The 18,822-nt window shown below is 38.7% G+C and overlaps 1 pseudogene; it reads right to left on the bottom strand.

The window, feature by feature from the left end:
* Nucleotides 1–3,219: 3,219 nt before the first annotated feature.
* LOC142855439 (ferritin light chain 1-like) lies at nt 3,220–4,004 on the bottom strand (annotated as a pseudogene).
* Between the last annotated feature and the right edge of the window lie 14,818 nt (nt 4,005–18,822).

Raw genomic sequence — 18,822 nt, 5'->3', positions numbered from 1 at the left:
GGAAAGTTACAAAGCTTGTATTCATGGGAGGCAGTAACAACAGCCCAGGAGCTTTCCTGAGCCCCTCTTCTCCACCTTCCACTCTGGACAAGAAACATTTCAAGTTCTGTTGGAACTGCTGTAGCTGCTGACTCTATAATCCAAGTTGGTTTGTTCAGATTTGAAGCTGCAACTGTATTGATAGCAGGAAGATTGCCATGAAAGTCTCTGACACAGTTGTACGAAAAGAGCCCAAATTTATACTGAATTGATGCAAGGCACTCCTCAAGAGGACTAACCCATATTTAAGAGACAAAGCAGCAAAAACAGAGCTACAGAAAAAGCATAGCCTCCCACCCCCAGTGCAGGGCATTCACCAAAAGTGTAATTCATGTGTTTATAAATTCAGTCACTCTTTGATTGGCACAGTTCAAGAATATTTCAACCATAAATCTCTGTGATAACTCAAATGTCTTGTGTCTTGATATTTTTCCTGGTGAATATCTTGTGTCATCAATGATATTCCTCCCTTTTGAACTATAACAGAACATTGTGAGCATTAGGTCTAATTTTGTAGGTGGTCATCCAGGGACCACATAGTAGAAAGGAGAATATTCATTCTAGTCTAGATTTTGTTGCTTCACTTCTATGAGCATACGATATGCACACTTAAAAACTTTTAGAAATGTTAGGCGAAAAAAACACACAAAAGTAACATTGAAAAAGAATGCTGGTAGTTCAGTATAAGTTCAGTAGAAGAATACATCTCAGTCATGTAGGAGACCCTGGGTTTAATCAACAATCTTAAAAATTAAAAAAAATAAGGAAAAGAATCTTCTTCTTAACCAGATTTTATAATGTCAAATGTTATTTTGCATATAAAATAAGTATTAATTAATGTAATGATAGTAACATTATCCATAGTTGAAAAGTATATGATATTTTGTTAAAATCTTTTTCATGATTTTCAAAAACTGCCGTTTTGTCACAGATGACATTTACTTTGGCATAGCAGATTCCCTCAGTTAGTACTTTTGACTTTTTAATAATATACTAACATTTCACTTAACAATTGTTCAATAGCCAGTCTTTTGCTCTGAGTAATGCTTCTGTTTAAGTTGGCAACCTCAAATTAAACCGAATGAAAACAGAACCAAATACTTTATGGTACCTACAGATTTTATAATGTCTTTATTTGCTATCATCTTGAAAGCCTTCACATAGTTCACTCATTTATGGATTCTGTAAACTATTTTGACAACCATATTGTTTTCATTTTTAGGTGCTAAGAATAAACAGAGCTGGCATGATTTCCTCTCTCAGGATGCTTTTTATATACTTGATGAGATTGATGTTGAACATGATTAATTCTGTGACTAAAATGATCTGCCTTTACTTTTACATAAAGATGATAAGATTTCATAACACCTCAATTTCAAAGAGATAGGAGCTCACCTTTTGCGGGCCCTTCATGTGGACTGTGATGCTGGGATCTTGTCATCCATTGATTGCACAGGAAGAAGATTAACCCCAGAGCACAAAGCAGGGATGTAGTGCCAAGGGGGAAGTGTCCATAGTGAGGACAGTCCCATGTGAGTGTGAAGTGTCTACATGAGAACAGTCCCATGTGAAAAGCTGTTATGTCCTTCATCTTTGTCTTACCAGTCATGTTGCTTTCATACTTTCTCACCAGAGCTGTCTTCTGTATTCACACCCATAAAAATAAAAAAATAAATAAATAAAAACAAGCAACGCATGAGTGAGAGTGTATTATGTAATATTTGTGTTCTTGTGTGTGATATTATACACACCCCACAAAACAAAGACCATAGAGGATATTAGGTGTCTTCATCTATCACTCTGTCCCATTTCCTTGAGCTAGAATATCTCACTGAGTCTGGAGCAGAGCTGGTGGCCAGCAAGCGTCAGTGATCCTCCAGTCTCCACTTACCATCCCCCACAGCACAGGTGTTACAGACACACACCATCATGCCCTGTTTTGTTGTAGAAGGAGGAGCGGCGGGCTGCTTCTTGCTGCCCAACTCCTGGCTGCCTGGTTAGCTTATACCCCAAAATAACAAGAGACAAATTATATTCATTTAAACATTGCCTGGCTCATTATTTTTAGCCTCTTATTGGCTAACTCTTACATATTCATTTAGCCCATATCTAATAATCTATATCGCCACTTGACTGTGGCTTACCAGCATGAGTCTATCCAGTGTCCATCTTGGAGAGGAGAGCCATGGCATCTACCACACTGCCTTCTTCCTCCCAGAATCCTGTTCTGTCTACTCCACCCACCTAAGGGCTGGCCTATCAAAAGGCCAAGGCAGCTTCTTTATTTAACCAATGAATGTAACACATAGACAGAAGACCCTCCTATACCATTTCTCCTTTTTTTGTTTAAACAAAAAAGAAAGGCTTTTACTTTAACATAGTAAAATTACATATAACAAAACAGTTATCAAGCAAGAATTACAGTTACAACATTTATATCTATTTTATCTTTTATCATAGCAATGGAAAACTATAACCATCTATTTTTCAACTCCATCAAAGACTCCAGACAGATATAATATTACCTAAGTAAATGAGAAGTAAGCAACTTCAGAAACTCTAGAAATGACAGAGACATCTCGCTGCCTGGACAGTCACTCAAAGTTCTTTTTTATTGTTGGGGCATCCATTTTTGGCCTTTAGGCCCATAATATCCAGAAGACTTTTCCATGAAGCAAGAACTTTCAAAGAGAGTTCAGTCACTTTCTTCTGTATCCTGCAGAATGTCTCACAGACTCTTTCATGAATCAGGAACCCTGAAAGATCATCTCACATTTAGGTAAGTTCAGTAGTCCCCTCTCTGCGGGTTCTTTGTATCCGGTTTATGCAACAGTCCAGGCAAGTGCAGTTTCTTGCCCAAATGGCTAGTAAACTCCATAAGGAGCCTCTTTGATGCCCATCTTCCTCTTGAAGTAGCTGGTGCTGCCAGGAGCAGACATGTCTCATTGTTATGAAAAACCCTAAGTTATTAAAACTTAAATGCCATATTCTGTTGTTTTTGAAAGATATGAAGAATGCCTGTCTAACTGAAATATATATCTATATATCTAGAAAATTTAACTAACATGACTACAAGCTTGACTATTATCGATGATTATCCATTAACAACTATATTTCCTGATTATACATTACGTTTTTGCTGTTTCAAAAGGCTTTATTTTTACTTGATCTGAGACTTGAGAGGGGCTCCAGGGCAATACAAAGCTGCCTAGTGGCTTCCTGAGAGGTTCAGGTGAAGGTCCTGAGGCGGGCTGGTGCAGAGCAGAGGTGGGAGCCCCTCGGAAGGAGAGGCCTCCTAGTCATGCTTGAGAGTGAGCCGCTCAAAGAGGTCCTCACCCAGGGATGCCTGGGGCCCAGCAGCCAACCGGCGGATGTTGGTCAGGTGGTTGCCCATCTTCTTGATAACCTTCACCTCCTTATCCAGGAAGTGGTTTTCAAGGAAGTTACAGAGATGAGGATCTGTGCGGGCAGAGCCCAGGGAATGAAGATCCAAGAGGGCCTGGTTCAAGTTCTCCAAGGCCAGAGCAGCTTCCATGGCCTCCTGGGTTTTACCCCACTCATCTTGAGATGGCTTCTACACATCCTGAAAGAGTGCATGGCCTCTGTGATCATTCTGCAACTTGAGGAGACACTGGAAGGAAGTGGCCTACACCCTCCAGAGCCACGTCATCCCAGTCAAAATAGTAGCCCAGCAAGAGGTAGGTGTAGGAGGCCTGCAGGTGCAGGTTGACCAGGCGGTTCACGGCCGCCTCCACTTCGGTGGAATAATTCTGACGAATCTGAGAGGTCATGGCTGAGATGCAGTCTGGAGCTACCCGCAAAGAGATGGTGCTGGCTGGTCCTGGGAGCAGAAGGCAGCAAGGAGATGGTCCTGGAGGCTGCGGCTGCAGATGAGGAGTGGTGGAAGCTAACAAAGGGAGGCCCTGGGTCTGTTTAGTCCAAACACTGTTGAAGCAAGACACAGATCCACGGGATCTCTGAAGGCTGCTCTACATTATGTTTTTAAATTAACTACGCAATCACAACACCTTAATCAAGATCAGAAATACATATACATATGACAAAATTGACCTTAAATTTATAGCAATGAAGCATAATTTATACCAATGTAAATTAATTCATATCTATATCATATCCCCCTTTAAATGTAAAAGAACATTTATAAACAATGTTTGGGATTATGGGCACAGTTAGTTCTCTACAAACTCCTTCCTGATGTATGGGGGCGCTGTTAATTAGGTCTTTTATAGTATAATCTGTGTGCTAGGTTCCTCTCAGTCAGCAGTTGAGTGAAGTAATTTTTTTGAGGGTGTTCACAGCAACCTTTCAGGAGGGCATGGTCTATCATACCATACTTGGATAGAAGCAATCCACAGGATCTCATCCTCTGTGAAAACAAAAGAACCACATCTTTTCCATAGCATCATATCCGTAGGTCCAAATTCTGAAGTCAAGATAGCTTTATAGTACACATGTTGGATTAGCTTAGCCACACAATGAAATGTCTCTCTGTATTTAGCTCCTTTACAGACAAAAAATTTAAAGAAAACACGATGAACATAATCCAGACTCTCTGTGAATTTTTCATTTTTACATGGCTTAGTTTTTTATTTCTTTTAATCTATAACTACCTGTACTCTGTCTCTTTAAAGACTTTACCCTTTTTTTAAGCATTAACTTTATTCTCTACATCCTTTTTCTTCTCTCTCCCAAGCCTGCATATGTCTATCAAACACTATGACCCATTTAGAGAACTTTTATGTCTGAATCTGTCCTATTGTGAATCTGTAATTCTTTACTATCCAGGAGCACTTCTTAAAATGCTAAGCACTTCTTAAAAACTTAAGTTGTGCCATGTAGAAATAATATGGTACTACCTGTTTCCTGCCCAGTCTAAACCTTAACTGTGCTGTTATGATAATTAATATAGTTCCTGCCTGAGATCAGCACAGTTCAGCATGGCGGAGCTGGAGCTGCTCATGTCTCTGAGCCATTTGGTGCCCCTGAGCCGAGCACAGTTCCAGGCACACAGCAGTCCACATTGCCATCAAGCAAGACATAGCACTTTACTCACAAAACCCCATACAAATTCTCTGTCTCCTGCAAGAGAAAGAGGTTGCCACAGGAGCATAGCACAGAAAGCCCACGTTTAATTTCTCTGTGGCACCTGGCAGCAAATAGCAAAAAGCTGTGTTAAACTCTCTCTCTCTCTGTCTCTCTCTGTCTCTCTCTCTCTGTCTCTCTCTCTGACTCTCTCTCTCTCTGTCTCTCTCTCTCTCTCTCTCTCTCTCTCTCTCTCTCTCTCTGTCTCTCTCTCTCTCCTTTTTAAGCCCTCTCAGGTTTTTTTTTATTCCAGCCTCCCATTTCCCTCCCCCTCCTCCCATTCTTCTCCCCCTCCTCCCACCCCTCTCCCTTTCCCCCCACTTTTCTCCCCCTCCCTCTCCAGTCCAAAGAGCAGTCAGGGTTCCTTGCCCTGTGGTAAGTCCTAGGTCCTCCCCCCTCCGTCCATATCTAGGAAGGTGAACATCCAAACTGGCTAGGCTCCCACCAAGCCAGTACATTGCGTTGGATCAAAACCGCGTGCCATGGTCCTTGACGTCTCATCAGCCCTCATTGTTCGTCATGTTCAGAGAGTCCAGTTTTATCCCATGCTTTTTTTGGTAACAGTCCAGCGGGCAGCAGTATTATTTGTAATAGCCAGAACCTGGAAACAACCTAGATGCCCTTCAATGGAAGAATGGATGAAGAAAGTATGGAATATATACACATTAGAGTACTACGCTGCGGTAAAAAACAATGACTTCTCGAATTTTGCATGCAAATGGATGGAAATAGAAAACACTATACTGAGTGAGGTATCCCAGACCCAAAAAGATGAACATGGGATGTACTCACTCATAATTGGTTTCTAGCCATAAATAGGGGTCACGGAGTCTACAATAGGCGAATCTAAAGAAGCTAAGTAAGAAGGTGAACCCAAGGAAAAACATATAGTTATCCTCTTGGATAAGGGAAGTAGACAAAATTGCTGGGGAGAAAAGTGGGATGTTGGGGGTGGGGTGGGATGGGGGTAAGGGGAGATGGGGAGAGAAAAGGTAGAAGGAAAGGAGGGGGGACTTGGGGAAACAGGAGGATCGGGATAAAGGAAGGTTGGATAGGGGAGCACGGAACCACAATTCTTAATTAAGGGACCCACTTCAAGGTGGGCAGGAGACTTGACCCTAGAGGGGCTCCCGGGTGCCCAAGCTGAGGCCCCCAGTTAGTTCCTTGGGCAGCTGAGGATAGGGAACCTGAAATGACCCTATCCTAGAGCAATACTGACGAATATCATGCATATCATCCTAGAACTTTCATCTGGCGATGGATGGAGATAGAAACAGAGACCCACACTGGAACACTGGATAGAGCTCCCAAGGTCCCAAGGAGGAGCAGAAGGAGGGAGAACATGAGCAAAGAAGTCGGGACCACGAGGGGTGCACCCACCCACTGAGACAGTGGAGCTGATCTACTGGGAGCTCACCAAGGCCACCAAGGCCCTCTCAGGTTTTATGTAGAGTTAGTAGACCATGTTGGGCAGCCACTCTATTGTAAAAGGAGTGGCAGCTACGTTCCTACCTGGATCCCGGCTAACTTAACCCCGAAATAATCACCAAAACTGTTCATTTAAACACTGCCTGACCCATTATTTCTAGCCTCATATTTGCTAACTCTCACATCTTAATTAATCCATTTACATTAATGTGTATTGCAACTTGACTGTGCCTTACTGGCATGAGTCTAACCAGCGTCCATCTTGGAGAGGAGAGCCATGGAGTCTGCCACACTGCCTTATTCCTCCCATGATGGAGGAAGGTCATTGGCTAATAAAGGAACTGCCTTGGCCCATTTTATTGGTTAGGACATAGGTAGGTGGAGTAAACAGAACAGAAAGCTGGGAGGAAGAGGAAGTGAGATCAGACTCGACAGCTCTCCTCTCGGGAGCAGACGCCTCAGCAGAGACGCCATGCTCCCAGCTCCCAGGCAGACGCACACTATGAAGCTCCAACCCAGGATGGACAGAGGCTGGAATCTTCCCGGTAAGTGCACCTAGGGGCGCTACACAGATGATTAGAAATGGGCTAAATTAATATGTGAGAATTAGCCTAGATAGAAATGGGCCAAGCAGTGATTAAATGAATACAGTTTGTGTGTTGTTATTTCGGGGCAAAAGCTAGCCGAGCAGGCAGCTGGGGTGTTGGGGACGCAGCCCCGTCGCCCCTATTACTACACTCCCAGAATTCTGTTTTGTCTAGTCCACCCAACTAAGGGCTGGCCTATCAAAAGGCTAATGCAGCTTCTTTATTTAATCAATAAAAGTAACATAGACAGAAGACCTTCTATACCACTGTTTCTTAAGAGTTCTGTGGATTTCAACTTAGAACCCCATGGTTGTAAAGATTCTCTTATTAGATAAGTCATCTTCCCTGGCCCCCCTTCAATATATCTACTTTATATGTGCCCTTGAATTGTAGAGGTAATCTGTTATTCTTTACAATTCCATGACCAATGTCAAGCAAACAGCAACACAGTATGTTAGTATGTGAACTCAATCATCTCTTTTTGAAAATAGTAAATTCCCATAACCGCTCAAATTAACTCTTGTTCATATACTCTGTGACACTCCTGTAGACCAATGGAATTCATAGTTGACTTTGAATTTAAACTGCAAGTTCTTGTTGCTAGCATGCAAATAAGGACATATTCTTATTCAACATTTGTAAACACTATTGTTTAATTTCTCCATTATTTGTGTTAAACAATTTAGTTTTCTGTTAATTACATGTTAAATTCAATTATCATAATTCACAGTATTTTCTTGGAAACCCAGGAAACTAATACTCCTTCAAAAGCTAGTAACTATGCATAACTGTGTTTTAAACTGTATGCTTGTGTAATTACATAGAGGAACACACCTACCCCATAGGAGAATTATTGTTCTATCTTCTCAATTGTGTTTATCTTGTATATAAATAAAATTCAAAACACCTTTCATGATCTTCAGACTTTTTAGCCTTTTATCAATATCTGTCAAACATATTTCTCATGTTTAGAGATTTGGTGAAGTTACTGGTTTGAGTCCATTAAGTTTTTTTTTCCTTCCATGGAATAATTTTATTTCTGAGTGGAATAAAAATTTCAAGTCTTTCTAAGACATAAAACACAGGTGAAGTGACACAAAAAGTTAAAGAAGTCAATCTGCACTGGAATCTTGATACTGAATGAAGGGCATGTAAATTCACTCCTTGAGCATTTATAGATGTCTATCATTTTCTGAACTGGTAATTTCCTATATATTTTTAAATATAACAAGTCTTCTTACCTTTCTAATAGAAGTGACAAAACCAGAAAAGCAAATACAAAGGCATAAATGTAATACCATAGAGATTAATTAACTTGTCTCAGGATTAACAGTTAATATACGTGGCATATGCTTATATTATTTATTCCCTCTGCTTATGCTTTTATATGTATTATTTCAGTACTATGTTTGAGCTGAATGCTGAAGACACAAACTGAAGATAAGGACAGGAGATAAAGATCATTTTAACACAATTTTCTTAGTCTCTTTGGAAAATCCACAGGTTGTGAATTAGCATGATTCTGACAATAGAGTCTTCTTTGATAAATATTTTGTTCTACTACTGTAAGGATCTGCATAGTCGCAATTAGAAGTCCAGGAAATGTAACACTTATCAATTGCATACTCCCTAAAAAAAAATACATCTTATGAAGCAGATAGTTTTTCAGTGAACTGTACAAACCTACACAGCATAGAAAGGAAGGCCTGTCTCAAGATCCTGTTCTGTAGAATCAGGGCACATGAATGGGCAGAGAGAAAACCAAATCTCAGAGTTAGTAAAAAACAAAATTATTGGACTTGCCTGCTTAAAGTTACTGTTACAAAATAGTAGGAAAAGCAACAGAAAGATAGTGGTATACAGTAACAAGTTGACCACCATTTTCAAGGTCTTTATGTGAGTTGCGCTACTGAGGTCTCTGGAGCCTTTGGATATGAGCTGAATGCCATTAATATCTTTCCACAGGAAGAATATGAGCAGGAGGAAAGTAATCAAGGTCATGGTGAAGGGGACGAGTGTGAACATAGTGTTGGTGAATGAAGTAATCCTAGAGCTGACCATTGGGAACTCACCAAGGCCAGCTGGCCTGGGTCTGGAAAAGCCTGGGATAAAACCGGACTCTCTGAACATAGCGGACAATGAGGACTACTGACAACTCAAGAACAATGGCAATGGGTTTATGATCCTACTGCACGCACTGGCTTTGTGGGAGCCTAGGCAGTTTGGATGCTCAACTTACTAGACCTGGATGGAGGTGGGGGTTCCTTGGACTTCCCACAGGCCAGGGAACCCTGATTGCTTTTCGGGCTGGGGGGAGACTTAATTGGGGGAGGGGGAGGGAAATGGGAGGCGGTGGCGGGGAAGAGACAGAAATCTTTAATAAATAAATAAATAAATAAATTAAAAAAAAAGAAATAACAAGATAGAATATATTTGGTTCATGTCCATCAATCCAGAAATAAGCATGTCTGTTTATGACTAAAATATTCAAAGACAAGAGAAGCAGAGGTTCCAGCAATGTCCTCAAAACAAATTTTGAACTCTCTACTTTAGGTGAAGAAACGTAGAGTTTGGGGAAAAAAAAAATGGCCATTTTGAGAAAATAAATGATGCTGATGTTTATAGCAAGTCAGAAGCTGACATGATTGGTCACCATCCAGAAAATATTGACTCTTTTCTCCACTTTTCCAGTTATCATTAAGGATGGTACAACTCAGATATAAAAAAGGACTATGAGAAGAGACCAGAGCAGAGTGATCCTGGAGATAGCCACAGCAGTGAGGATCTGATCCACTGAAGAGACCTTTCTTCTCTTGACACAGTCCATGATTTCACCAGTGCCATGAATGCTTTTCCTAAGTTTCCTATTATGAATTCCACACTTAAAATAAATGTTAATGTGACATGTAGAATATAACTCATTGTCACTAGGATGCTTTAGTTCATGATACACTGATGAAGATGTTTTAGTCAGTCCTCTAAAATGCTGGGAAATTCTTGAACTCCCATAGCATTCACTGCCATAAGCCTCTATACACAGTGCCAATCAAACATTGATTTACTACTGATTTGGTCCACAATATTCTGCACAAAATTTAAGAACCCCCAAGGCAGCTAGGTTAGAGTTTATTCAGATATTATGAGCCTTACAAAGGGCACCCTATAGTCTTTTGTGTAGATATGGAATAAACACATACTTTTTATATGCTGTCATCAAAATAAAAATATACTTACATGCATTGGTTTTTACTAGTTTACCTTTATACATATTTTAATCTAGATATTTGATTTATGGACAAGTAACATTAAGGAATTGTAACTCATAGCCAGCAACCAAATCCACACTGAAATATAGAAGAAAAACAACATTAAATATCAAAGTAATGCTTGCCCAGGGAACTATGCATGTTTGCCAAAGTTTTTATAGTAAGGTAACAGAGTTGCCTAAAAGTCTCATAGACTTCATTGTCCTTCTGATATTCTGTAATAAGAAAAATGATCATCTTGCATTTTGCAGGGTCATGCATACACACACACTGCTACCCACAAGTACAGAAAGACTGACTCAAATGCCATTCACTCACCATTTTAATAAATCTGTTTCAACATTAGTGGTTTTGTGCATGTAACTTATGCTTATTCTGCTGTAGTTGACAAGATGTTGTATCAAACAGTTTCCAGGTATAACTGATATCATAATAATATAAATATTTTCAAAAGTTGTGAATCTTTTATCTCTGTATATGAACAAATTTAGAGATTGTTCTATCATGCTATCAAACAAAGAATTTTAATGAATTTAAACACACACCAAGGATCTTTCCTAATCTCTGTATTTTCCTTTGTTAGTACGTTTGCCACCCTTAGAACCTAAGACCTTCAAATAGAACCATTTCACTCCAATTTAAACCAGCATCTGCTCCATTGCCAACATCACAAGCTTCAAGGATAGTACATGACCAAGAAAAGCAAGAAATAAAGCAATATAATGATATTTTACAATGTTAATAAATAATCTTACTTTACTTACAGAAGTGAAGCAGTCAACCTCTAAAGAACCCTTTTTTTATTAAAAATTTTATTAAAAATTTCCACCTCCTCCCCTCCTCCCATTTCACTACACTTCCCTCCACCCCTCCCCCTCCCTCTCCAGTCCAAAGAGCAGTCAGTATTCCCTGCCCTGTGGGAAGTAAAGGTCCTCCCCCCTCTATCCAGGTCAAGGATATTAGCATCCAAACAGACCAGGCTCCCACAAAGCCAGTAGTACATCAAGTAGAATCAAAACCCAGTGTCATTGTCCTTGGCTTCTCAGTTAGCACTCATTGACCCTTACGTTCAGAGAGTCCGGTTTGATCACATGCTCCATCAGTCCCAGTCCAGCTGGCCTTTGTGAGCTCCCATTAGATCAGCCCCACCGTCTCAGTGAGTAGGCGCAACCCTCGGGGTCCTGACTTCCTTGCTCATGTTCTCCCTCCTTCTGCTTCTCATTTGGACCTTGGGAGCTCAGTCCAGTGCTCCAATGTGGGTCTCTGTCTCTATCTCCATCCAACGCCAGATGAAGGTTCTATGGTGATATGCAAGATATTCGTCAGTTTGACTATAGGATAGGGCCATTTCAGGCTCTCTCTCCAGCTGTCCAAGGAACTAGCTGGGGGCATCTCCTTGGACACCTGGGACCCCTCTAAAATCAAGTCCTCTGGAGAACTCTTACTTCTACGAAATCTTCAAACTGAAAGGAGAGCAAGATCCTATCTCATCCTGCCTTTTATTCCTCTGTAGTGTTAAGATGAAAGGCATGCACCGCCACCTCCTGGCCTCTATGACAAACTAGTGTGGCTGGTGGGATTAAAAGTGTGTGTCACCACTACCTGGCCTGTATGACTGACTAGTGTGGCTGCTTTGCACTCTTCAGGAAAGCTTTATTTATTAAAATACAAATAAAATATTATTATATTACCCCTTTTGTCTAAATTTCAAAAAAGTAGGCTGTGACTAATATAAAAAACTATGCATTAACTACAACAATTATATATAATATATATAGGTAATAAGTACATCAACAATGTCAAGTCCATTTGCATTTTACTAATTCAGAAAAAATACTCCATATCTATCCTATCTTGGTGAGGTCAAAGTCTTGAACCTAATTTGCTTTCTATCAAAATGATCCACAACTATCTTTTGATATCTCTCTGCCTTATATATTTTACACTTCTTTAATGAATTTCTTTTCTGAGTCTCATAAACAAGGAAAATGATAATTATCTAGCCTTCAACCACCTCAGAGACCTAAGAAAGAAATAGTATCAACTGAGTAAACAATAAGTACAAGCAAAAGAATTCCCAAAAAATGTGAGAAATGACAAAAAACAACTGAATGTCTGGACAGTCAACCAAAGTTTGTTTGTAACTTTGGGACATTCATCTTCAGCATAAAGACCTATAATATTCAACAAGCTTTTCTATGGAGGGGGATTTTTGAAGGACTCTTCTTCCACCTTGTCTTGAGAAGGTTTAGCACCCACTCTCTTTTGTGTTCTGCTTATCCAATTAGGACAGCATACTGTCAGCGGTCAAGGGAAGGACATTTTCTTGGCCAGTGACTTATTTTTGTCATAAAGAAGGGAAACTTCATGTGGCGTTTCTTCAGTGTCCCTATCTTCTCTGAAGTAATTGGTGCTACAAGAAGCACAGTAGTCTCATTGTCATAAAAAAAGAGCCTATGTTAATGAAACATCTTAAATAACTTATTCTCTAAAGTGAATGAAGACAACCTGTCTATTTAAAATGTAACTCTTTGTCCTTGAAACTATAACTAATATGATTCTACATGTTCAATCTTAATAGATGACAAATTGCCAACCTGCATTTTTTTATTATTTTAAAAAGTTGGTAATAATAACTTTCAAGGGATAGAAATTTGCATTACATAGTTATGTAAACTATATAGATACAATACCTTGAAAAGATTAGAAATATATGTACAATATGTTTTAACAAAAATTAACATTTTTTATATTTACAAAATTTGTATACACTATACAAAAGTTCAGTCCAATGTAGAATATTTAAAACTAGTAGTTGCTTTTAAAAAGCAGATTCAATAATCTAATATTTTATCTATCATATCTCTATCCTCCCTTTTTTCTTTTCATAGTAGATTCAATAATCTACACTTTTATCCTATCAAAACATGACATTAAGATTCTTCAGGAGCTAAAAGCATTTTTGATTCAAAGACAATAAAAGGAACAATTAAGTCAGAGGCTACAGTAAAATTGATATAGTGGTGCACACTGGTAAACTTAGCTTAGCTGTGAAGAGATACATGTACGAGGATAACTAATAAAAGGCAAGACTAAGAGATAAATAAGACACTGTTTAAAACAAATCCTTTCTAGATTACAGGCAAGACATGAGGTATTCCAGGATGGAGAATGGAGCAAATGCCCAACAATTACAAAACAACTATACTGGGAAGATAAAGAAGATAATTGCATAAGCATGTAAAAAGTTTTCAGGGAAGTTGCTAAGAAAAGAAGAATGAGCATACCATCATTGTGGACACAGAAATGTCCTCCTGACATGGCTCCTTCTATAAAACAAAAAAGAGAAAGGAGACAAAAAGAAATGAAATACACTCCAAGGTCCAGGGGTGGGGCAGTGTGGAGATGATGCTACTGCTAGAAATGCAAGGTTTTTAGAAGTAACAGAACTTGTGTCCACCAGGAGAGAGTAACACATACCACCCTAATGGACTTGACCTCTGCATCTTCTGTTCTGCACAAAAAACACTTGAGGTTCCACATGAAGAGGAAGCAGTTCCTAGGATGACCAGACTTGCCAAGAGAAGATGACATTAGCACCAGGAATATTTCAAACATATTTCTTCTTTAGAGCAACATCATAAAGCATTTCCTCAGAAAGGAGGAAGAATATACAGTTGGGAGAATGGAGGATAAAGGGGTGGTGAGAAGAAGTGGAAAGAGCTGAATATGATCAAAATACATTGTATTAAATTTTCAAAAAACTACCAAATAAACTTAAGGACTCCTAATCACTTGTTGCTCTAATCAAGGACATTGTATTAAACTCTCAAAGAACCACCAAATGAATTTACAAACTACTGATGACTTGAAATATAAATCATAGCATATTTCAGCCCCCATCAGAGAAGCTTCTCCTTGTGGTAAATAGCAATGAATATAGAAACCCTAACCTGCCCATATATACAGAAGAAAATCTGGGGACTTCTCAGCTCTAAACTGAGCACTCATAACATACCCCTCCCCTCAAGCCTCAGGGATTATCAAGGAATAGAACTAGGAAGACTGTGAGAGATGGAAAGAGTGGGTAACCGCAAAAAAAAATGGTTGGCTTTCTTTTTCTGATTAAACAGGACAGTTGGACAAGTGAACTTGCAGCAATTGTAACAACATCCATAAAACCTGAACAAGCTCATTCTAGACAAAACGCCAACATAGAGAGAGGAAGGAAGACACAAAACTCTACCTCTAATTGAGAAAACACAGGCTTTGATAGCTGTGAGAGAATAATCAGTGGAGTCCTGGGTCAACCACACACTGGGGCAGGCCCCATCTCAATAATAGTGTAGCAACAAAAAGTGGACTCCATGTGGATGAAGAGCAATGAAGAGAACTCAAACTTTGGGTGTGAAGGTAGAGGAGAGTGGGCAACAATTATGGGAGCAGATGGAGGACTGAGATAACATGTTCACAACACAGTGCATGAAATTTTCAAAGAATTAATAAAAATGTTCTTAAAATAAAAGAATCAAAGAAAAGAGAAAACAAAAACCGTATATACCACAAGAGTAAATTTTTACTTCTCTTTCTGAGGTAAGGAAATGTAGGATTTGATCTTAGCCACCATGGACAAACAAAACAAGCTGAAGCTATTGGCAAACCAGACAGTACAAGGATTACTTTCACCAGGGGCTTTAAGGACGCCCTTCTTCATGTGTTCGTTATTTGAGCACAGATTGAATGCACTAGGTTAACTTTATCCAAAGGAAACAATTCTGGAGACAATTCAAGGAGTAAGAATTCTATTACCAGGGACATCTTTTCCTCCCAGGAATACCTAAGCCATTTTCAATGTTATAAAGACATTGGCAGATTTTTCCAAATCCAAATATTCTCACACTAACTGGATGAAAAACAAGCTCAGTATTAACTAAGCCTTGTTACTGGTTATGGTTAATAATCTGCTGACCAAAATTCTAACAATACTGTTTCTGGGTGGACAAGGAGTCCTATTTCCTTTTTGTTCGTCTTTTCATTTACCTTTGAGAGTTTAGTGTATGTGCACCATTTCTAAGTCCTTTTTGCTCCCTCGGAAATCTCTCATATCCTTCTTCTTGCTCTCTTTCAAATTCATGACCTGTTTTTTTCATAATTTTTGTTATACACACACACACACAAATAAATCTTTCAGTCTGAATGATATTCTACTGGCTTTTACATTCTGAAGACCATGTTCAGGAGGAACACAGCATTAACTAAGACAACCCCTTAGCTCAATGCTAAATCCATAGAAAAAAAGCTACTAGCCCACAACAACTCTAACCATGCATTGTATGACGTCACCACCAGCCCCAGACTTCAACTGCTGGTCCTGGAGGTAAAGTTGAATTGTCATTTACTAGCATGCAAATGAAGGCATACTCTCTTTCACTGTTTTGCAAGCATTTTCCTTTGCCTAGCTTCTGTGAAATTTGAACTCATTCAAATTCAAGTTTTATAAGTTTTAAAATTACAAAGTTTTGTTTGTTTTTTTTTTTTAAAAAAAAAGAATGACACCTGGGAACCGTCTAGAGCCAAGTGCCTGCCAACTCTAAAATGGCTCCCTTAATTAAGATATCTTCTTCTTTGCTAACATATTTGTCCTTCCTACATCTCAAACATCCCATTCCTCCAAGCTCTCTCCAATCCTCCCCTTCTCCCTTCTCTCTTTCCATCTTACCTTCCTCCCATCCCACCCACACCCTCATGCTCCCAACTATTGCCTGGAGATCTTGTCTACTTCCAATATCCAGGAGAATAAATATATGTTTTTCTTTGGGATCACCTTCTTATTTAGCTTTTCTAGGATCATGAATTATAGGCTCAATGTCCTTTGTTTATGGCTAGAATCCACTTATGAATAAATACATACCATATTCATCTTTTGGGTCTGGATTATCTCAGGATAGTGTTTTCTATTTCCATCCATTTGCATGCAAAATTCAAGATGTCATTGTTTTACCGCTGAATAGAACTCTAAAGTATATATGCACCACACCTTCTTTATCCATTCTTCTATTGAGGGGCATCTAGGTTGTTTCCAGGTTCTGGCTATTACAAATAGTGCTGCTATGAACATAGTTGAACAAATGCTTTTGTAGTATCATTGGGCATCTCTTGGGTATATTCCCAAGAGTGGTACTGCTGGATCCTGAGGTAGGTTGACTCCCAGTTTCCTGAGAAACCGCCACACTGATTTCCAAAGTAGTTGCACAAGTTTGCATTCCCACCAACAATAGATGAGTGTTCCCCTTACTCCACATCCTCTCCAACATAGACTATCATTGGGGTTTTTGATTTTAGCCATTCTGACAGGCGTAAGATGGTATCTCAAAGTTGTTTTGATTTGCATTTCCCTGATCTCCAAGGAGGTTGAGCATGACCTTAAGTGTCTTTTGGCCATTTGAACTTCTTCTGTTGAGAACAAGGGGACTGATCTAATGGGAGCACAACAAACCCAGCTACACTGGGACTGAACGAGCACGTGCTCAAACTGGACTCTGAACATGGAGGACAATGAGGGCTGACTGAGTAGCCAATGATAGTGACACTGAGTTTTGATTCTCCTGCATGTACTGGCTTATTGAGAGCCTAGCCTGTTTGGATGCATACCTTCCTAGACCTGGATGGAGGGGGGAGGGCCTTGGACTTCCCACAGGGCAGGGCACCCTGACTTCCCTTAGGACTGGAGAGGGAGGGGAGGGAGAGTGAAGGGACTTGGAGGGAAATGGGAGGATGGAAGGAGGTAGAAATTTTTATAAATAAATTTAAAAACAGAAGAAAAAGAAATTGATGATGAAGACAGGGATGGGTGAGTTTTAGTCCTCAGGTGATATTGTGAATGGTCCTTCAACATCAGGATTTTGTTTAAGCAGATAAATTGCATTCGTGAAGAGGAGGTTTTTTTTTCTTTCTAAGGTGTCTCATTGTCTATAGGATCTCCTTGGGAAATTTCTCTTCTCTACAATTATCTGATAGTAATTAATGTCTTGTAGCTTCATTGTATTCAGTCAAAAAGTGCACACACAAGCACACACACACACAAAGCAATCCAAGGCTGAGAACAAGACACCATTCAAAAAAATCATTGTTATGATCACTGAGCTAGAATTCCACTGTCTGGGTATTGCAGTAAATCTAGTGTCCTGATGAAGTAAAAGCTCCTAATAGACAGGAATCTTGCTAGAAGTGTTGTATATGAGTTATTTGAAATAATGCTTTAAAAGCATACTGAGTGCTGTGTTCTGTGGTTTCCCAGTACCATGGCAGCATAGTAGAAGGAAAGTGGACAGGCTACCATCTTCATACTAAAAATGTGAGATTTCTCTGAAATTTGTTTTATTTTAGTGAAAATTGTTCTGTGTACATCCATTTTTATCTCCCTGTTGATTGTATTGTGTTTGAAATGTTACCATTATGCAATTTAAATTTTCTCTTTCTTTGATATGTACTCTATCTATTTTCACCAAGAATCCATACTTTTATTCTTATCTAGTTTTAGTTTTATTGAACTTCAACTTTGATAGCATTTCATATTCATAGGTTCCATCACTAAAATTCATTCAACTACAGATATTTTACAAAGCAGAACATTTCTCTCAGCACTGAATATATATATACTTTCTTTTCTTATTGTTTTCTAAGCAACAGAATAACAAGCAACTATTCACTACACAATTTTTCTGCTTAGCAATTCAGTCCATTAACCTCTTTCCAAAAATGAAATTTATTCATACAATATTCAAATACAGGTTGAAATTTTTAAATTTCAATGAGCCATCTTTAAGTACTATAACATCCTCCTCCAAGAGGTTACCTATTACAAATGTTTACATTTTATAACAAGTTCATCCCTATCAAACTGTCTCTGGAAGACATACAAAAATAAGCTCAACATTTTTCCAATAAATAGGTAAATAAATAAACAATGTTAGAAGAGGAAAATGATAAAACAAACCTAGTAATATGAAGGGATTCCTTCTAAAGATACACAGAATTTTAAAACAGATTTAACATTATTGGACACATGCTACATGAATATATAAAAACATGTATTTTACATATTAACATAAACATTTTAAAATTTCAAAGTGATTAATTATATATAAAATTATATTTTGCTAATGTTATTTGTTCATATACTTATTTAGACCATATTTATATTTATCCTTATAAAATAATATATATATATATATTTCCATATTTTCTGACAATGCAGTAATAGTTAAAGAAGTACCTAAACTATACAAAATTTTGACAAATTCAAAATGTTACAAGTGAAGTACAGAAGGTTGAAATTTATACAAAAATAACTTAATAAGAACTAATGTTCTCATAAAATATAAAAGATGATGTACATT

The sequence above is a fragment of the Microtus pennsylvanicus genome, chromosome 8 (genome assembly GCF_037038515.1).
Source record: "Microtus pennsylvanicus isolate mMicPen1 chromosome 8, mMicPen1.hap1, whole genome shotgun sequence".
In the NCBI taxonomy this organism is placed as follows: Eukaryota; Metazoa; Chordata; class Mammalia; order Rodentia; family Cricetidae; genus Microtus; species Microtus pennsylvanicus.
Note: the sequence above shows the minus strand (reverse complement) of the source record. Positions and strands in the feature narration are given on the sequence as shown.